The sequence below is a fragment of the Aulostomus chinensis genome, chromosome 2 (genome assembly GCF_037954235.1).
Source record: "Aulostomus chinensis isolate RoL2024-O1b breed Wild chromosome 2, RoL_Achi_v1.0, whole genome shotgun sequence".
NCBI classification, from domain to species: Eukaryota; Metazoa; Chordata; class Actinopteri; order Syngnathiformes; family Aulostomidae; genus Aulostomus; species Aulostomus chinensis.
Genome location: NC_141321.1, coordinates 5,466,002 through 5,476,975, shown reverse-complemented (window position 1 = coordinate 5,476,975; position 10,974 = coordinate 5,466,002). Strand labels below are relative to the sequence as shown.

Genomic DNA, 10,974 nt, shown 5'->3' with positions numbered 1-10,974 from the left:
ACGTATAAGTTAACAAGGTTTTGGTCGACTGAAGCCCTCAAATTTGGACTAAAAATCGACTAATTTTATATCTGAAAACTCTACTCTACTTCATCTCTGTTGAGAGAGTGAAATGAACTCTGTTCATTTCATGGGGCCGCTTATGGCGGCTCTTCTACATAAACTTGCATAGAGAATGGGGACAACTCTATGTGACAACCACTGCTGTTTTCTTCCCCCTCAATATCGCTTCTACTTGATGGTTCTGCTCTGAGAAAATGAAACGGTGTTGCCAGATTTTGAGAGAGAAACCTGCAACCAGACAACATAAGATACATTACATAAAGTAGATTTGGCAACACCACTTGGAGCGCTACAGAGGATGATTGATGACAACCAGAGCCAATGGAAATGGGGTGGCCAATAAGAGCCGTTGCTCTTGAAGGGCGCCATCAATGGTGAGGTCATGACCTCTGAGCGCATCCAGGATCTCAATCTTAGAGTGATCTCTGTCAGGATTGAGATGGTGGAGAATCATATCGCCGATGTGTACGGTGACTCCCCGAGGAACCGTCAAACACTGGTTGCTTGGGTAGAGTCAAACTAGTGGCTGTGTCATGGCGGTCGTAAGGTATTAACATCGAGGACGTAAGTGTGTTTAGCTGTCGATTGTCTGCTCTTCCTACGTTCGTCTCGTGGTAGGAGAGTATTGGTAGACCGAGTGTAAGTCCTATTTTTAGATTCTTGGGATCTACAAAAATAGGGATTGCGCTGCCAAGACTATATGCCAGGTGGAGTTGGGAGGATTGCACCCCAGAAGTCTACAATCCTACAATTCTACAATTCTACAATTTCATTTAGCAGACGCTTTTGTCCAAAGCGACGTACAACACAAGCAAGAATTTAGACCTAATTAAAGAAAAGTCCATAGGAAGCGCAAAAGTGCTTCAGTTGTGATTTGGTCACAGGTACTGCCATCTAGTGGAAGAAGAAGTGTTGCCCCCCCACCCTTTTTAAAAAAATTTTATATAACAGACATACAACATCACACAACACAGTTAGTGCTACATAGTCACTAAGTGCTGGGTCTTGGACCCTCTAACTGATTCTACCCCAAAGATGTGCCCTTTTGGGCTGGTTGAAGACCAGACGTGCTGCTGCATTCTGGATCATCTGCAGAGGCTTGAATGAGCCTGCAGGGAGGCCTGCCAGAAGAGAGTTGCAGTCGTCAATGCGTGAGATGACAAGAGCCTGAACCAGAATCTGTGTGGTCTGTTGGGTCAGGAAGGGTCTGATCTTCCTGATGTTGTAGAGGGCATAACGGCAAGACCGAAAAACTGAGGCCACATGAACCTTAAAGGTCAGCTGGTCATCAATCATGACACCCAGGTTTCTGGCTGAGTTTGTGGGCGCAAGTAGGCTCGAGTCAAGTTGGACAGTGACCTGAGGCTGAACAGATGGACAAGCTGGAAAGACCATAAGTTCAGTCTTAGAGAGATTCAGTTGAAGGCGGCGTTCCTTCATCCATGTGGAGATATCAGCCAGACACGCTGATATACGATCTGAGACCGTTCTGTCATCAGGTGGGAAAGAGAGGAAAAGCTGAGTGTCGTCAGCATAACAGTGGTAGGAGAAGCCATGGGAGGGGATCACTGCACCAAGTGAGGTGGTGTACAGAGAGAAGAGAAGGGGACCAAGCACTGACCCCTGAGGAACCCCAGTAGATAGGCCATGTGACCTAGACACCTTTCCTCGCCATGACACTCTGAAGGATCTGCCTGTGAGGTAGGACTTGAACCACAACAAGGCAGAACCAGATATGCGGAGCTCAGAGAGTGTGGAGAGGAGAATGTGATGGTTCACCGTGTCGAAGGCAGCAGACAGGTCCAGCAGAAGTAGGACAGAGCACTGACCAGCAGCTCGAGCTCGTCTCAGTGACTCAGGGACTGACAGGAGTGCGGTCTCAGTGGAGTGGTCACACCTGAAGCCAGACTGAAAAGAGTCAAGTAGGTTGTTGTTCCGCAGATGTTCAGAGACCTGGTTAAATACTGAGCACTCCAGTATTTTTGACAGGAATGGCAGAAGTGATACTGGCCTGTAGTTTTCAACCTGGGCGGGGTTGAGATGAGGCTTTTTGAGCAGTGGGGTGACACGGGCCTGCTTAAAAGTAGCAGGAAAAATGCCAGTTTCCAGGGAGGAATTGACAATGTGTGTGACTGCAGGTTTGATAGTGGGCAAAATGGTCTGCAGGATGCTGGTGGGTATTGGATCGAGAGGACAAGTTGTAGGTTTTGAGCTCAGGAGAAGTCTGGAGACCTCATCTTCGCTCAGGGGAGCAAAGGAGAAGAGTGAAGCAGCAGTGGCAGGTTGGTGCTGACTGGACTGGTCAGGCTCAGAGAACTGGTTGCTGATTGCAGCAACCTTTTCAGTAAAAAAGGAGGCAAACATGTCTGAAGTCAGCGCAGTGGAAGGCTGAGCAACTGGAGGAGAAAGCAAGGAGTTAAACGCCATAAACAGTTTTCTGGAATCAGAAGTGGCACAGATCTTGTTCTGATAGAAGGCTTTCTTAGCGGACTGTAAGCATGAGGTGAAGGCAGCAAGTTTCTGTTTGTATAAGGACAAGTCAGTGGGTTCTTGGGATTTACGCCACTTTCTTTCTGCTGCCCTGAGTCCAGCTCTTTGTTCTCTCAGAACTTCAGAGAGCCATGGACTTGGTTGTTTTTTCTTGGCTGGTTTGGACACCAGGGGGCAGAGTTTGTCCAGAGAGGATGCCAGAGAGGAACAGAGTGTTTTATAGCCTCATGAACAGAAAGTGAGGAGAAGTGCGAGTGGTCAGGCATAACGGAGTTCACCTCATCAGACAGCTGTGCTGCTGTGAGGGACCTCAGGTTTCTGCGGAAGGAAACTGTCTGTGTGGGTGTCTGCAATTGCGGAAAGGCAGCCGCAAATTTGACCAAGAAATGGTCTGACAGGTGGAGTGGGGTAACTGTCACATCTGTTATGGAGCAGTTACGAGTCAGCACCAAGTCGAGGACTTTACCAGCTTTGTGGGTGGGAGGAGAAGGAGCTAGTTTGAGTGCAAAGGAGGAGATGAGTGCCAGGAAGTCGTTTGCCAGAGTTCAGTCAAGGTGAATGTTCATGTCTCCCATGACAATCAGTGGTGTGCCATCGTCAGGGATATCAGAGAGTAAAATGTCCATCTCCGAGACAAAGCCATCCAGATTACCCCCTGGTGGGCGGTACAAAACCAGAACATATGCTTTGATGGGAGCAGTGACACTCAGAGGCACGATATTCAAATGTTGTCTCGCTGTTCGACGGGCGTAGTGCAGAAAAAGACCAGTTCTCAGGAATGAGCATGCCAGCACCGCCTCCTTGTCCAGTAGAGCGAGGGGTGTGGCTTAGTGTGGCAGACTCAGAGAGTGCAGCTGGGGTAGCAGTGTTTTCTGGGCGGATCCATGTCTCAGTCAGGGCTAGGACCTGAATGTCTGAGAGTTTCATCAGTGAACTGATGAATTCTGTCTTGTTGACTGCGGACTGACAGTTCCAAAGACCAAACGTGACCAAGTGTGGGCTGGGACCACTTTCTGGGAGTGCGGACAGGTTTTGCGGATTGCGTTTCCGGTAGACTGTACGTTTTTTCTGATTGCCAACAATGACCGGGATGTGTGTGGGACACATTGTACGATAAACTTCGGTCGGACAGGCGGCAGCGGTAGTCGATGTCCGAGCTCGATGGACTCGCGCAGGTAGACTTGCGGGTCTTTACCTTTTGTGGTCTTAAACGCTTTGTGGGCTGACGCTTGAGCGTCTGTTAAATACCTGACCACAGTCACAGCTGTTTCCAGCTTGACTAATTGCGCCCGGCTGAACCGCCCCTGTTAGATTTCACTTGGGAAACAAGCAATAGAGGGTGTGACCCGCGTCAGCTGACCTCACCTATTGTTGCAGAGAGAAACCGAAACTCCAGTGCAAAGCACCTAACGACCCACAACACAAAAACAAAACCAAGCAAGTTTTCAGCTTACCTAAGATGGCTCAACCTTCTTCTGTCTAAGATTCAGTGCTTGTTTGTCGTAGCGGATTGGAGAGTTTTTCCTACCAATCCTGAAGAGACCATGGACGAGGAAATCATACCACCGCTCAGGCTAATTCCTCTGTGGAGGCCCTGCCTTGAGTCTCTGACTGTCTGCAGATAGGTGATGTCCTCCTTGACAACCTGCAATAATGTCGCTAAGGCATGCAATGGTTTGCTATCGATGGTCGGTGGTGGTCGATGATCAGCGAGCAGCGCTATGGGGTCGGTGCCAGCGTCATGCCCTTGGAGCGGCATGAGCCTTGGGAGGAGTTCTCTAGACTCCTCGATAGTGACGACCCGTCCGCTGCAAGCTGTCAGACTGTGACCTGTGTTAAGGGGCCTTGGTGTTTCCACCTGTGCCCAAATGAGTCCCTGTCTGTAGTCGATGAGGGGTGTCAACCGATCCAGGAGATCCTGGCCGATGAGCAGCGGTTTGGTGTCAGACGTATAGACATAAATGGGGTGCACGAGGTTCATGGCATGGAAAGCAATGTTGATCCATACACGCTGTGTGATACGTGAACTATCCTGCGTGTAGCTGGCGATATTCACGTCGCAGGGTTGGAAAATTTTAAAATTATTAAAATAAACTATCCTGAAATTATTAAATTAATAATTCTGTAATAATTAGGCCATTTACTTATCTCTGTCTGTAGAAACAAGTGCAGAAGACCGAAATCCAATTAAAAAACTATGAATTATGAAAATATTAATATCTTTGATTTATGTACAAATGTGGTCAAATGTCTCGGAATAGCCTCACACGGGGCACCAATTATGTTGTGCACTGAAGAGCAAATTGGTCAAAAGTAATGATAATGGATAATTATGAATATAATTATCCATTATTAAATAAGTTACTAATTAATATTAAATACTAACTATTCGGGGCACCACCCTGATGAGTTCAGGGAAACTAAACCACGACCAAACTTGTAACAGTTACCAGTCTCTAACAGAGTTGATCCACTAACAGTCAATATCCTGTGACATCAACTACCTGGGACAGCTCTGATGTTGGAGGAGATCACAGCGCTGCTGTTGCTGAGACACGTGACCACAAGTTGGTACACAAAGACACTACGACTTCTCTCTGATAATAAAATGGGTTTATTGACACAGTGCATCCATCAATCAGCAACACGTTGGTATAACGGTTATCTAACCAAAAGACACAAGTGACAATGTGTGTGTGAGCGTGTGTGAGAGAGGGAGAGTGAGTGTGTGTGTGTGTATATAAAAGAGAGAGTGAGTAGGGGAGGGGGGAGCCTGGTTGCCTAGCAACCAGTTACTGTTGCAACTGGGCTAGTTAGCTGAGGCTAGCTAGCCGCTAGTTAGCACCGTGGAGGTATAAATGTGGAGTGTTAATTACTGAACTGAGCGCTTTGCGGAAGAGAGAGAGAGCCGGAGAGAGAGAGAGGCAAGGACAGAGGTAAACCCAAAAATGCGTGTGTTAACACACTTGTTCAGGATTGTGCAGAACTAATAACAGGTAACACCTTCTTGGAAGGTCACGGTTAATAATAACTAACCTGAATCAATACCGTATGATGCTGTGTAATAGTATCTGCTAATCACAGGACTTCGTCACATCAACAGAGCATTCATGACATCACACAAACACACTAAGCTATTTCTCTGCCCAGAAAATGCCTAGTTAAAGGAATCCTTACTTGACCCGGTGGAGCGGTAAGGGATTCGGTTCGGAGGTTCTCAGGACATCGGCAGGCAGACAGCCTGCAGGATCTGCTGGAGTTGACTGGTAGAAAGGTGAAGAAGCTGGAGTGAGCTTTCTTTCACCAGGGACCAGTTCACGCGGATTGCGTGGCTCGACGGTGGCTTCTCTGGACGAGTAGACAGGGGGGAAGAGGTGTCCTTTGCGGAGTCTCTGCCGTCGCTGCACTGCCAGATCGAGGTCCGAAGAGGAGAGCCGAAGAGGTTGAAGAGAACTGAAGAGGTCGAACCTTTCTTGCGCTGTAGTTTTATGTGATGAGGCAGATGATGTCACTTCCCGTGGGATGGTAATGGCTCTCAGCCAATAGCAGTGCGGCACACGAACTTCTGGTCAAGCAAGGCACGAGTTTTGGGGGGGTCAGTGGCCAGATTGAGCCCCCTGTTTATGACCCTCGTTTCAAGAACATGTGGTCACTCAAATGCAGGCTCCAGAGAGAGGTGGTAGGCCTCACAGGCCGAAAGTCCTTTCTTCAACTGGATTAATTGTCACATCTCTGAATGAATCTCTTGACCTGGTTGAGTTGGCACAACAGTTGAATGTCTGTAAGAAGGTCTGAGGTTAACACGAGTTTAAAATAGTTGAAGGTTTTGTTCTACAGAGTAAAACATGTCAGTCAATACCACATCGGAGAATGTCTAAGCTTTTAAGAGTCTCCAAAAAGCTTTGGTTTCAAACAGGTGGCTAAAGAAGACCACAGACCTTAAACTGGGTGTGAGATGATGAGCTTTTGATCATGTTCTGTTCACGTCTTCACCATATCAGGAGGTGATTGTGTATCAGTACATGACGTGATTGTTTGTATTACGTTGTGCAGGCTGCTAGTCACACCTGAACTGTCAAGGCTGAATGACGAAAACAACAGGACAAGACGACCTGAGTGTGCAGGAGGCAGGAGTACTGATCAAGAAGTGTGATATGCATGAATGTAAAATTACGTATGCAAAAAAGGTGTGGCTTCAAGCACATATTCACTGTCTGTTCATATCTTATTCAGACTCTCTGCTGCACTCTCAAGGTGCCTGTAGTGAAGGTCTCCAGATAGATCTGTGTCTGCTTTGTGGTGTGAAATAAAGTGTTGATTTGTCTAAAGCAGACGACTCCGGTTGATCTCCTATCATCGACAGACCCGGTGAAGTCGACGTACTTCAACATGGGTCGCACCAGCAGGAAGCTCAGCAGCAAAGTCCTGCATTTGTGGTTTGACAGTTACAAGAGGCCCACAGTAGAACTCAGCGTGGTGTACCGAGTACTTTGATTCACTTATCACCCAATGCTGGTGTGCCTTACACAAATGTGATGTGTACTTTGTGCTATAAGATGAAGGATCCATTTTAGCTGCCCAAAAGCTAACAGGGGGAAATGATTACATTCCGCTACGTATGAATGGCATCATTTTGAAACTGTCTGACTCTGTAGTTTTCTCTTCCCATATTCACATCTTCTCAGAACTTTATCTACTTGGTAATCAACAGGTTTCTTAAAATCAAGGGGAAAGGAGTGAGGGCTTTCATGTCTTTCTCTTGCTTGGGAGCAACTGATCATTTAATCAAGTTTCACGTTGTCTCAGCAGTTCTGGGCAGTAACGCAGAGTTCCAGTTATTTTCAGTCCTCCATGTAATGTGCTGCTTCTGCTCTTGATGAATCCAACAGGGCTATATACAGCTGCCAGCAGGCCAGGCGTCAGCGGCGGGATGAAGAGTGATCCGTCTGTGCAGAAGCTCCAACCTTACATCTGATGACTCAGCGTTGAATGACAGGCGCCTTCACACCTCTGATAATGCTGCTTCAATGCTGGCAACGTTGCAGGAACACTTCAAGCAGGGTTCTCTCTGGTTCCTCATTGACCGGAATTTTGTTTATTAGAATGACCACCGCTAATTGGGAATTGTTTTCTGTGTGAGTCAAAGCAGTGAGTTCTCCTGAAGTTGTGACATTCGGTGAAGCCACAAAAGATGAACTGAAAACCACAAGGAAACCAACCACACATTCTTGGAATCTAAAGGCAGAGTTCAGATTTATAGGGTGTTGGGGGGGGGGGGGGGTTCTTCCATAGTGAGGGGGAGGGTCCCTCAGTAAATGTTGACCAGAACATCTTCTGTACAGTGAGTGTGTGTGTGTGTGTCTTTGTGTGTGTGTGTCTTTGTGTGTGTGTGTGTGTGTGTGAATGGAAACACTGAAATAAGAATGACATGCAATGTGTGCTAGTTTTTCTCTCAAGGCTATTTGCAGAATTATCTGTATATCATAGTTGTGTCATCACATCTGAGAACAGAGAAGGAAAAGGGAGGAACGGCAGGTTCTAAGAAGGAGGCAGGAGCTGCCTATAAGCAGGCTCTCCAGCTGCAGGCTCTCCAGGTCCAGGCTCTCCAGGTCCAGGCTCTCCAGCTGCAGGCTCTCCAGGTCCAGGCTCTCCAGGTCAAGGCTCTCCAGGTCCAGGCTCTCCAGGTCAAGGCTCTCCAGGTCCAGGCTCTCCAGGTCCAGGCTCTCCAGGTCCAGGCTCTCCAGGTCCAGGCTCTCCAGCTGCATTCAGAGCATCAAAGCCTTTCATCTCTACATCTGTCCCGTCTGCACCATGAAGACTCTGGGCCCACCAGTTTTTCTCAGCCTGATCTACTTTGTGCTTCAGGTCTCTGCAGGTCAGTGACTGGATTTCTGTCAGTTTATGTGTATTTAAAAGGCCAAATACTTCAACTCTGCTCTCTCTTACAGGGTTGGTCAGCCAGTCACAAATGTTCAAGGAAGGCTGCTGTTTTAAATGCATTAATAAAGGGATTCGAAAGCAGACGATCAAACACGTGGCGTCTCCAAGTGGCTGTAAAGTGGCAGCGATTGTGTGAGTTTTTAATGTTATTCCTCACATCGTTTAATAATGCAGTAATCAATTCTGATGTAAAAATGTAAAAAACATCAGAATCCTGCAATTCTGTCATTATTTACTAGATGAACTGACATTTTAAACTACTAATATATATATATATATGTATATATATATGTATATAAATGTATAAAACCCCTTCCTACGTCACCTTTTTGTGACGTGAGCTGAATATACGTGGGTGGCTCTTTCTACATTCTACAATCACAAAGAAGCAACGCAGGAGGGAAAATCCTCTCTGTGAGGTGGAGACACTTCTCACTTTGTGAGTACCAAAAGTACCGCTTTAAAGCTGGACCTAATAAATTGTGAACAACAGTTACTCTTATGGAAATAACGAAACAGAGTGGAAATGCGATGCTGTGTGGAACAGATCGGCTGCAGCTGCAGCAGCGGGCAGCATGTCGGACCACAGCAGCTGCACATGCGCACGTGTCCCCGCGGTATCAGCTCAGCGCAGAGATATAAATCAAATCCTACATTGATCGTACCTGTTCAAAAAGAATTGTTAGTTACTTTCGCTGTGGACCGTTTGGTGCACATTGACGTTATTGTACGCACATGACTACATGTGTACTTGCTGGTTTGCATTAACGCACAAAACACCTCCATGCTGTTGTTCTTACAGAGTCACAACTGTGTGTGATCATCAGATTTGCATCTGCTGCAGTTATAATTGGGCCAAGCACCTACTTGCAGAGTTTGAAAGGCTGACTGCCAACAGGACGTCACCACCTGCCCCCTTCAACCAGTCCATCTGTGAGAGGAAGGGCACCAGAATGTCCAGATCTCTGCTGAGTTATAAGCCATCACACAGACATGTGTCTTTGTCGCCTCAAGCTGCCTCCACATTCCATGATCATCTTCAGAGAGACTCTCCTGGTGCTCAGGCCCCAAGCTATGTGCAGAGAAATTCTACTTGATATTATTGTGATAGTTTTCTCTCCAGGAAGACAAGCTTCCTCTTCCTTTTTAAAAGGTTATACTGAAGTGTCCTTCATGATGTGATGTGTTTGAAAGGAAAGGATAAGCATTGTTAGAATCACTATTTCAGCTTCCGTAAAAATACATTTTCCATGAGCTGCAATTTTATTTCCAGTAATCATGTTCATGTGGATGTAAGTGAACTTCTGTGTTGAGTTACCAAAATAAAATATGCCTACCTGCTGAAACACGAGCAGTGATGATGTGTTTCGTCCAGTTTCACCCCCTGAACATCGACACAAAGCATCAAGTGTGTGTCTAGAATAAAAGATGCTGGCAGATTTGATGCAGCGTGTTCAACGGACCTCTCCCCTCACCAACCCAAGACCCCAATGACCTCTGACATTTTTCCTGCTAAAACCAGGAAGAGAGAATCCTATCGTGAAAGCAACCCACTTACCAACCCGCTCTTGTTGTTTTTAGTTTTAGTTTCTGAGTCTATATTTAATTTTTTAAACTGCCCAACAATTCCGTCCCTGTTGTAAATCCGGAAGCCAAGCAACGGCATTTCGTTGCCAAAATTTCGCTGTCGTGTTTTTTTGTGCAATGACAATAAAGGAAGTCTAAGTCTAAGTCTTAAACTCAGCCAACGTTCACTTCACATGAGTCAAACCACTGTAAGTCAACAGAAAGACAACAGGACTACAAGGCTGATTCAAGAGTTGGACTGATGCAACTGTTTGTGGTTTGTTTTTGGTGGTCAACTTTGTTCAGTTCCTGTTTCCTCTGTGTTCATGTCCCTCCTGTGTCTTCATCTGCTTCCTGTCCTTGTCTGTTCCTTTGTTTTTTGACTGCTTGTAGTGTCAAGGTCATTTGGTCAGTCAGAGCTGTTCTGCTCTCGCAGTAAACTTCCAGCTTTGTACAGCAAGGCAGGTGGCTAACATGAAGAAAGGGGAGGCTGAAGAAGTTTTATGTTTGATGACTAATGCTTTGTCTGTCCTGGTGTTCTGGTGCAGCTCCTCTCAGAGCATAAATGGCGACTGAGGGTGAGAGGCTGTTGCCAAACATGCGTACTTTCAGACTGAATTCTGCCACCTCACTTCCAAGGTTGTTATCCTCGTACCAAAGGAACCTTCAATAACCACGATGATGATCTTCACGGATGACAAACGCGTAGAACATCTGCTGAATGTCAGTGCTGACTGCAATGCTCTCTTTGCTGAAATGCATTTGAACACCTTAGAGACAGGATGAGAAGCTCAGTCCTTCAGGAGGGACTCAGAGTAGAGCTGCTGCTCCTCCAGGTAGAGGAGTCAGTGGAGGTGGTTCAGGTATCTGGTGAGGACGCCTCCCTCAGGAGGTGTTCCAGGCATGCCTGACCAG

The 10,974-nt window shown here is 46.7% G+C and overlaps 1 long non-coding RNA gene across 1 annotated transcript; it reads left to right on the top strand.

The window, feature by feature from the left end:
- Positions 1 to 5,369: 5,369 nt before the first annotated feature.
- LOC147268875 (uncharacterized) lies at positions 5,370 to 8,357 on the top strand. Its single transcript, XR_015111197.1, has 3 exons — positions 5,370 to 5,489; positions 7,443 to 7,688; positions 8,041 to 8,357. It is a non-coding gene; the product is annotated as an uncharacterized LOC147268875 (long non-coding RNA).
- Positions 8,358 to 10,974: the final 2,617 nt, after the last annotated feature.